Source organism: Fukomys damarensis, unplaced genomic scaffold (assembly GCF_012274545.1).
Source record: "Fukomys damarensis isolate Sample0158 unplaced genomic scaffold, DMR_v1.0_HiC HiC_scaffold_12, whole genome shotgun sequence".
NCBI lineage: Eukaryota > Metazoa > Chordata > Mammalia > Rodentia > Bathyergidae > Fukomys > Fukomys damarensis.
In genome coordinates this window covers 34339673-34350358 of record NW_022900924.1, presented here as the reverse complement: position 1 = coordinate 34350358, position 10686 = coordinate 34339673, and positions in this window count along the sequence as shown.

The window sequence follows — 10686 nt, the reverse complement described above, 5'->3', positions numbered from 1 at the left end:
ATATATTCAACATCATCATCATCCTCTACATAATACAACAGACAGACACTCAACTCAAGCCCAGTTAGGTAAAACAAATAAATTCTCAAAAAACAAAAAAGTAATTTATTGTGTTTATGGAGAATTTAAAGGTGCACTCAGTATTCAGACTAAGTTTTTCCTTTCCTTTCTTCATTCCATAGTTTACCTCAATTTATTTTCAGGAAAGCTCTCTTCTCATGTAGGGCAGGATAATTGTCAGCAACTGCAGATATACCTTTGAGTGTGGGATCCCCAGAGAAAACCACTTTGGAATTCTCTTGCTTTGGTCAAATACTGCTTTCTGTGAATGAAGATGGAGTTAATTTCTTTCACCAAGCCCAGCACACATGGAGTAACCCCATACACTATAAAGACACCCATCAAGATTCACACATACAGTGCCAGCCAATTTAGGAAAAGCCTAGGATGGTTAATAAAAGCAGAGAGGTGAAACAACTTGCTAGGCAAATTTAAACAGCCACAGTATTAGTTTAACATATACAGCTCTGTTTTTCTTCTAATAGCCTATTTGCAGTTCTTTCATTCCAGCATAAGTGGATTCATAGATGCTACAAAACCACAACTCATAACTTCCTACTTCTGAATTTTGCTCAATTTATTAGTATATCTTTGAGTTCCTCCTCTACCTTTTCCTGATGAAATATAAATTATAGAAATTCGTGTATGTGTCCAGTGCTTAATGAGTGTTCATTGCAGAGAACTTTTCAAGAAACTTGGTAGAAATTTAGAAAACAGGAGGCACTATCCTCAAAGCCTTTTACCTGGAAAGTTAAATAAAAAGTGTGAAACAACAAAAGTGAACAGAAAAGGACAATAGAATTTCAGAAAAGTAAAGGATCAAAAACTGATTGAAATTCTGTGCATATTTGTTTTGAAGGAGCAGGTGAAGAAATGAAAGAACTGACAGAAAGCAATGAACAAAAAAGGATATGTATTTAGATAATCTAAAAGAAAACAATTACTTTTCACCATAAGAGACAGCACAGTCAGGAAAAGATTCTTTTTAATTTAGAGAAATGAATATGTTTGAAGAAAAGAAACATAATTGGGATGCATTAAGTTGATTCTTAAAAGAGTGGATAAAGTTAAGATTAGGACCAGAAAAGTTAAGCAAAATGAGATTTTTAAAAAACTAAATAGAATTCAAAATCAACTATTTAGAGAAGAAAATATACAAAATAAATAAATAAATAAGAAAATACACAGATTTGAAAACAAGACAATAAGAAAATGTCATGGCAAAATGCCTTTTTTTAAATGAATAGCTTACATTTTAAAATGGTAAAGATTTAGTACAGGGTGACTCCCTGTTTGCAATATGCAATTGTGTTTTGTTTTAAGTGTGCTCAATTATAATTTATGGACTACATTAAAGTAATAAACTACTTCCTTATACAGCATCAAGTGCCTATTCCTTAATAATCTACTTCAGTTGAAAGTGTTCTTCCAGTCATTTAAATATAGAGGTGTTAAGTGTCCCTTACAGTATTAAGAAATCAATATAAATATTTAATGCAAAGGAAATAAGAGATGATTTAAGTATCTTAGAATTCAAGCTGAAAATAATTACCTTCTCTCATTTCTTTCGCATTTTCTGTTTCAGAGAAATATGAATACTATATTTGATAGCAAATAATAATTACTATTTTTTTAATTCACAAACTATATTGCAAGCCTGAAGTAACAGGTTCATAATTCTTATGCTCTCACCATAGTAATGTATTAGGATAACTTTTTATTTATAATTTTAAAATAGAGCCACTTCGGTTTCAAGTTAAACCTATATTCTCACATGCAAAGGGTTCTGCTTAAGTAACAGCTATGGAGAGCTCACTGAATAAACATTTTGATCATCTAAGGTGCTCTCACATGTACAGGAAAGTGCCTCCGACCAGAGAGAGAACTTTTTCCCTTTTGGAACGATCACCCGCAGAAGAACCCAATGTGTGCTCGTAGAATACTTTATTATTCTAGGTCACACTTCATTTAGAAGCTAAAATGAATTCTCTTCCTCCTACAGTTTGTAAAGAAATTCAAATACTGTTCTTGCTACTCCTATGTTCTCCTAGTAAAATGTGCAGAGGAGAGGGGAATGTGAGCTCTACCTCAGGAATTGTGTTAAATATGTCTAGCATAAATACTCCTCACTGATTGAATTCCGTCAACAACCTACTTGATAGAGAGAATTGATGAGCATGTATATTCAGCCCACTTCTTTTACTCATTTGCTTTACCGTTTTCCCTCCTAGAGTGTTCCCTTTATGAACATTTTCTTCCTGTTATCTTTTCTAAAACAGTACTCTCAAGAAAGGCACTGGTGTAGACAAAGACTTCATGAAACAATTCCCAGTTGCACTAAAATATCACAAAGAATCAACAACTGGGATCTCATCTTATTCAAAATCTTTTGCAGAACAAGAGAAAGCACCAACGGAGTGAAGAGACAACCTACAGCATGGAAAATGTTCTTACCAGCTCTTCCTCAAAGGACTTCTATCTAGAATACATAAAAACTCAAAAAAAATCACCCCCCCAATTTAAAGATCCAATCAAAAATGGGAATCTGAAATGAACAGATATTTCTGCAATGAAGAAGTAGAAGCAGAAAAATGGTCATTCATGAGATGCAAATGAAAACAATGTTGAGATACCATCTCACTTCAGAAAGATTGGTTGTTATCAAGAAATCAACCAATAACAAATGCTGATTGGAGTGTGAGGGAAAAGGAACCCTTCTCTACTTTTGCTGGGAGTGTAGACTAGTGCAACCAGTGTGGAAATCAGAATGGAGTTTCTTCAAAACCAATGAATGAATAAAAAGTTGTGGTTCTTTTATACAATGGAGTACTACTTAGCCAGAAAGAAAGATAAACTTGAGGTATTTATAGCTAAATGGATACATCTTGAGACCATACTCCTAACTAAAATAAATTGGATACATATGAATACATACCACATCATTTCTCTGGTGTGAGAAATTGCAAGTGTAAATGAGAATGTATAACAGGTACTGTGAAATTGGAAGAGGATGTTCAAATGGACTAGAGAGAGGTAGTGGGGGAAAGGACAAAAAATGAGAAAAGGAAAAAATGGAAGCAATGCCTTTGTGAATAAGGAAGAGGGGTCGAGGGTAGGGGAATGGGAAAAATAAGTATGAAGATATATCATGTGCAGGTACAAATACCCTATGATGAATGTGATCATTATGTATACTTAAAATGTACCATCAAACTAAACTAATTTAAAAAACAGATAAAGCATGGAGTATTCAGATCTAATGTCTCTTTCTCCAGGAAGCCATGTTCCTTTTTCTCTAAGAGGAAAGTAGTAATTTTGTCTTAGGAACTTCTCTGTACTCTATTTGTACATATTATTACTTGTCATCTACTTTATTTCATAGGCGTTTGTTTTAATCTGTTAGAATGCTTGGCAAGTGGGTTACTTTACATATATAAATGATTTATAAACATTTTTTACTAAAAATGAGTGAGTGTATAAACAATAAATATGTATAAAAGTCACTGCAGTAATTCAGCAGCATTCACAGCATCCATACCTGGATGGGGTAGAGAGTAGTCTGGTAGCAGTGGAAAGGGATATAAGTAGAAAATGATGAAAGCTGTATGCCCTAGCTGAGATAGAACAGATAAAGAATGTAGAGGAAGATAAAGGACAGGACGCAGTAGAGACCATATCCAGATTTCTGGCTGAAGTAGCTATACTCATTTCTGAATTTTAAAAACTAGCAGTTTGGTGGAAACATACTCCATTTTGTATGAGTGTGTTGAATTTTAAGTGCCTGTGAGAGATCTAGGTGGAAAAAAAACAGCTCAGTTGGTTAGAGATCTGGAGTCCAAAAGGCCAGTGTGACTATATATTTGAAAACTATTAACACATATATGGTAACTGAGGCTGTATGAGTGAATGAGAAGGGCCGTTAGGGAGAAAGTGCAACATAGACCAGAGAAGCAACATTTTAGAGTCTAAGTAAAAGAGGAATTTGTGGAGCCTGAGTGGTCGACAAATTAAATAGAAATTAAAAGCATGAGCACTGGTCAGCAGGATCAAAATGAGACTTGGAAAATGTCCAGCAGGGATATTGGTGGCTACCATGAAAACACTTACCATGGGAAATTTAGGTCAAAATCAAGAATTAAGTGTGTTTAATAGTCAGTGAGAAAAGTGGAAAGAAAAATAGCAATTATGGCAAAGAGAAAAATAACAATTATGGAAAATCCATTCAAACATTTTGATTGTAAAAAGAGGAAGTTGGACATAGATTTGTAGCTGAAAGGAGAAATTAAATCAAAGAAGATATCATTGGCTTTTAGTTTTGATTATTAGAAAGACTAACTTTGAAATAATAGAATGAACCTAGCCGAGAGGACCAGGTTGATGATATTATGAGAAAGGAGGATAAATACCATTTTTGTGTGCATAGAAAAGCCTGGAAACTAAGACAATGAGAAGGAAGGACTTCTGTCACAAAGTTTCTATTTGATGATAAGAAATTCAAAGTCACCTATAAATTGAGTGTATGTGTGTGTGTATGTGTGTGGTAATAGTAGTACTAGTAGAAGGATATGAAAGGTTTGAAATGATCGACAAATATTTAAAACGGTAAATATATTTGTATGGGTATCCTTATGTATGTATATCGTTGAAACTAATAACTACATAAAACATCATTAATAGGCATATTTAAAATTCCTTTGTGTGTATGTGTGAATGAGTGTGTGTGTGTGTGTGTGTGTGTGTGTGTGTGTGTGTGTGTTTTGTTAATGGCCTGGTCATCATTTTATGGGTTTAGGTTTGCAAGACTACTGGTAAAAGAGCCTGGTAAAAAATGGTTGCAATAAAAACACCCAGAAAATAAATGTACAGAGCAACAACAAAAAAGTACAAGGCTGACTGCTTAGCTCTATTTGCCCTGCTGGGGTCCCTTGAACTACTACCAGAAACCTTGCAGTAGACTCCAGTCTCCTACCAGTATCCAACACAGGCCTAAGAAAATAAAACTAAGGACAGAAGTAAGAGAGACACAAAGCGGGATGCCAGGACAACCAATGTTAGTGCAACCAATAAAGGCTCTAGCCAGTCCATGCCACTGATTTTTACTGGTAAACAAGATTAGGGTAAAGCCAAGCTATGTGCAAGGGCAGTACTACATGTGAGGATGCACAGTCATGTGGTTTCTATGGAAATTAATGGAAGCAAGGCTTGTAAAAGACAAGACAAACCATTCTCAAATTATGAACTGAATGGACAAAATATAGGGTTGAAATTAGAACATTGTCCTTGTAATTAAGGTTTTAGTTGTGGGAACGGAATTTGGGTGTGAGTTACTCTGACCTCAGCACATAGGCTTTCCCTGGACTCCTATAAACAAACCAATTGTGACGCTAACTCTTTATAGCCTGCTTTGGGGCATAATCAATAGTGCAGTCTCCTGCAGCTCCTAGAATGAAAAATTGAAATAAATAAATATACATAAAATTTTACAATTGACTAGACAAAGAAAAATCAACAATGAAATATTAGAACTGAACCAAACTTGTGAACAAGTGGACTTAATAGATGTCTACAGAGTGCTCTACTCTGCAAAATCAGAACACACATTTTTCTCAGCTGCACATGAGACATTCTCCAAAATAGACCACATGTTAGTTCATAGAACAAGCTTAAGTAAATGCAAAAAAACTGAAGTTATTCCATGCATATTATCAGGCCATAGTGCAATGAAACTGGAGATCAATAGCAAAAATAAAATCACAAGAAATTCATAAATGCATGAAAATTAAATAACATCCTCCAAAACAACCAATGGGTCACAGATGAAATTAAATAAAAAATTAGATAGTTTCTACAATTAAATGATAATGCCAATACAACACACCAGCATTTATGGGACACAAAAAAAGAAAGCAGTCTTACAAAACAAATTCATAGCAGTGAAGGCCCATATTAAAAAAACAGAGCAAGCTCAAAGAAACAACCTAATGTTGAATCTCAACCTCCTAGAATAGAGAAGCAACTCAAATCCAAAGGTCATACAGGGAACAAAATTCTAAAGATTACAGCAGAAATTAATGCAATGGAGACTAAAAGAAGGATTTAAAAAAAAACAATGAATCGAAGTGATGATTCTTTAAAAAATTAAATAAAATTGACAAACCTTTAGCAAATCTTACCAAAAAGAGAGGAAAAGGGCTCAAATCCATGCAATTAGGAATGAAAGGGAGAAATTACAACAGATCCTGAAGAAATCCTGAGGATCATCAGTACCTACTCTGAGAAACTGTTCTCCAATAAGATGGAAAACAAAGAAGAAGTAGACAGATTCCTAGATACATACGAATTATCAAAGCTGAACCAAGAAGACATAAAAATTCTAAACAGCTCAATAACAGTAAATGAAACAAAACACATAGTTAAAATTTAACAGCAAAGAAAAGCCCAGGTCCTGATGCCTTCGCTGTGGAATTCTATAAGAAGTTTAGAGATCTAATGCTACTACTTCTCAAACTCTTTAATGAAATTGAAAGGGAAGAAATACTCCCAAATTCATTTCTAGAAGTAAGCATTAACTTGATTCCAAAATCAGAGAAAGACTCAACCAAAAAAGAAAAGTACAGGCCAATTTCCCTAATAAACACAGATGCAAAATCTTCAGTGAGATACTGGAAAACAGAATGCAGAAGATCAGCAAGAAGATCGTACACCCTGACCAAGTGGAATTCACCTCAGGGATGCAGGGATGGCTCAACATAAGCACATCAATAAATGTAATAAGCTACATAACAGAGTCAAGGACAAAAACCATATGATCATCTCAATAGATGCAGAAAAAGTGTTTGACAAAATCAACACCCTTTCATGATTAAAAACCCTACAGAAAATTGGAATAGATGATGTTTACCTCAACCTGATAAAAGCCATCTATGAAAAACCAATAGCCAACTTCATACTAAATGATCAAAACTGAAATCTCTCATGCTAAAGTCAGGAACAAGACAAAGATGTCCACTATCACCATGCCTGTTCAATATAATTCTGGAAACATTGGCCACAGCAATTATACAACAGAAAGAAATAAAAAGGATAAAGATAGGAAATGAAGTTAAATTGTCATTATTTGCAGATAACATGATACTCTATATAGGAGACCCAAAAAACTCCACCAAAAGACTTCTAGACTTAATAACCACTCAGTAGAGTAGCTAGGTATAAGGTCAACACTAAAAAAAACAATAATCTTCTTGTACATGAATAACAGACTCACTGAGAGAGGAACTGGAGAAACAACACCTTTCATAATAGTGTCCCCTAACCTAGGAATCAATCTAATGAAGGAAATAAAAGTCCTTGACATTGAAAACTGCAGTATTTTGAAAAAAGAGATCAAAATGGACATCAGAAAATGGGAAAACATCCCTTGTTCTTGAGTAGAAAAAAACCAATATAGTGAAAATGGCCAAACTTCCAAAAATGTTGTATATATTTAATGCATCCCAATCAAAATTATATCTCACAGAATTAGAGAAAACAATCCCAAAATTCATTTGGAAGCAGAAGAGACATAGAATAGCAAAGGTAATTCTAGGCAACAAAGGCAAGCCAGGGGCAATCACAATCCCTAACTTTAAACTACTACAAAGCTACATAGTACTGACAAACAACAACAACAACAAAAACAAAAACAGATGTGACTACCAATATAACAGATTAGAAAATGCAAGCACAACCAGACATACTCAGCCACCTTATCTTTGACAAAGAAGCCAAACACCTCCACTGAAGGAAAAATAGCTTCTTTAATAAATGGTGTTGGAAAAATTGAGTTTCAACTTGCATAAGATTAAAACTAGTCCCATATCTTTCACCATGCACTAAACTAAAATCAAAGTGGATCAAAGATCTAAATATTAAAAGGGAAACACTAACTCTGCTGGAAGATGTGTTAGGTAGAGGGGACTTCATACACAAAACCTTGTTTGCACAGGAACTATCACAAAGAATCAACAATTGGGATAAAAAGCTTTGTCACAGCAAGAGAAACTACCAACAGAGTGAAGAGACAACCCAGAGTATGGGAAAATATTTTTACAAGCTGATCCTCAAACAAAGATCTACTATCAAGAATATATAAAGTGCTTAGAAAATATCAGATCCCCTAAATTTAAAGACTCAATCCAGAAATGGGCATCTGAAATGAATAGATTTCTCTTAGATGAAGAAGTAGAAAGACCAAATAAACATGAAAAATGTTAACATCACTGGTCATCCAAGAGATGCAAATGAAAACAATGCTGATGTTCTGTTTTACTCCAGAAAGAATAGCTGTCATCAAGACATCAACCAATAACAAATGCTGGTAGGGCTGTTCGAAAAAAGGAATCTTTCTCCACTGTTGATGGAAGAGTAGACTGGTGCAACCACTGTGGGAATCAGTGTGGAGATTCGTCAAAAAACTGAAATTGAAACTAGAGATTCCATTTGACCCAGCTATTCCCCTTCTTGGCATCTTCCCAAAAGAATTAAAAGCATCATATACACATTGATGTATGCATACTGGTGTTTATAGCAGCACAGTTTGTAATAGCCAAATCTTGGAAATAGCCCAAATGCCCATCAACCAATGAATGGATACAGAAGATACGGTTATTTTATACAATAGAATACTACTCAGCCAGAAAGAAAGATAAACTTGAAATATAGCTAAAAGGATGTACCTTGAGACCATACTTCTAAGTGAAATAAATTGGACATACATGTGTTAATACCACATTGTTTCTTTGGTGTGAGAAACTGAAAGTATAAATGAGGACCAAAATGTCTACTAGATACTGTGAAATAGGAATAAGATATTCAAATGCTAAGGAGAAGTAGGGAGAAGGAGTAGGGTAAAGGAGGGAAAGGAGGGGAAAATGAGAAAAGAAGGGAACAATAGAAACAAAGCTTTTGTAAATAAGGAGGGGAAGAGGGGTTGAAGAGATTGTAGGGAAATGGGAAAAACAAGTATGAAGATATATCACGTACAGGTACAAATTCCCTAAGATGAATGTGGTCATTATCTATATCTAAAATGTACAAATAAACTTAATTAATAAAAAATAATTTTACATAAACACAAACACAGTAACAAAAATAACACTCATCAATAGATTTCTAGTATCGAGACATCATTCTGAGCTCTCTACATGATCTATACTACACAGTAGTCCTAAAAAATAGGTACGCTTACTGTCTCTACCACATGCTCGAAGAAAGTGAGACACTAACTGTAAAGAATTTGAGAAAATGTGAGGAGTCATGAACTACCTCATGTCATGTCAAGTAATTTCACAGGCTCTGATATATATATTTAAAATACAGTAATACATTCACATTCATTTCCTTTTGGTGAGATTCCATATGATATTATTAAACATAAACTATTTAAAATGTACACTCATCCATGCTGTGTTACTAAATGGACATGTAAAATTTCTTAAATCTTGATTTCTAGTCAAAATGGTAACATGAGTACAATGGTAAAATGCTCTCCTTCAGATCGACTTTTATCAGTATCATTTTTTTCTTTTTAAATGAAATGAAGCAGAGGTCTTGTGATTGTTGATTTTATGCGCTTAGAAGTGCTCAAATACAGAGCTAAACATTATTCTGGGTATATCATTGAAGGTATTTATGGATGAGATCAGCATTTGAATTTGCGGGCTGAGTAAAGCATGTTGCTCTCTCTAATATAGGTCTGTGTCACCAATCCAATCCACCGGAGGTCTGAACAGCATAAAATTTGAATAAGAAATAATTCTATTTCTTTCCTATTGTCTATTTGCTGAGTTACTGGCCTTCTATTCTTCTTGCACCTGGACATAGGAACTTACACTATAGTTCTTGTGTTTCTCAGGCCTTCCTATGTGGCTGGCATTCTACAGTGATCTCTACTTGGTAGACTTGCCAAATGCTGATTTTTCAGCAACCATAATTGGGTTAGCCAATATCTTATAATAAACTGTCTTATATATTCTATTAAATACATATATGCATATATCAACTATATATGTATGTATCATATTTCTCTGCTTCTCTGATTAACTCACGAAGTAGTTGTGCATTTCTGAAATACTTATCACAGTAAACATTTCCACTGGCCTGAAATAGAAGCTATATACACAGCTACAAGGAAGGTTAAGCCATTGGCCTCCTGACTTCTAGGCATGCAAGAACTTATGATGCCAAGAGAAAGTCATCTGATGCAAATAAAAGAGACAGGGCTCAGGATTTAGCTTAGTGGCTCCATCACCTGCCTTGCAAGCACAGGGACCTGAGTTTGATCCCAGGTAACAAAAAGGAAAAAAAAAACAACAACTTATAAGCAAATAAAAGAGACAAAGCAATCAATACATGGCCAAAGACCAGAATGAGTCTCTACTGTAACATCTGAAGGTAGAAATGGTAACAATGCTGACCTCTGCCTAAGCCTGTCTGCTCTACAGATAGGATCAGAAGCTACGGTGCAGCTGGACAAGGGCCAGCTATTTCATCCTTTTGGAAATGGGATATGCAAATCATGACATGTATGGCAGAAAAGCCATGGGAAGAGAGAACCAGAGGGAGGAAGGGAGGGAGGGAGATAGAGAG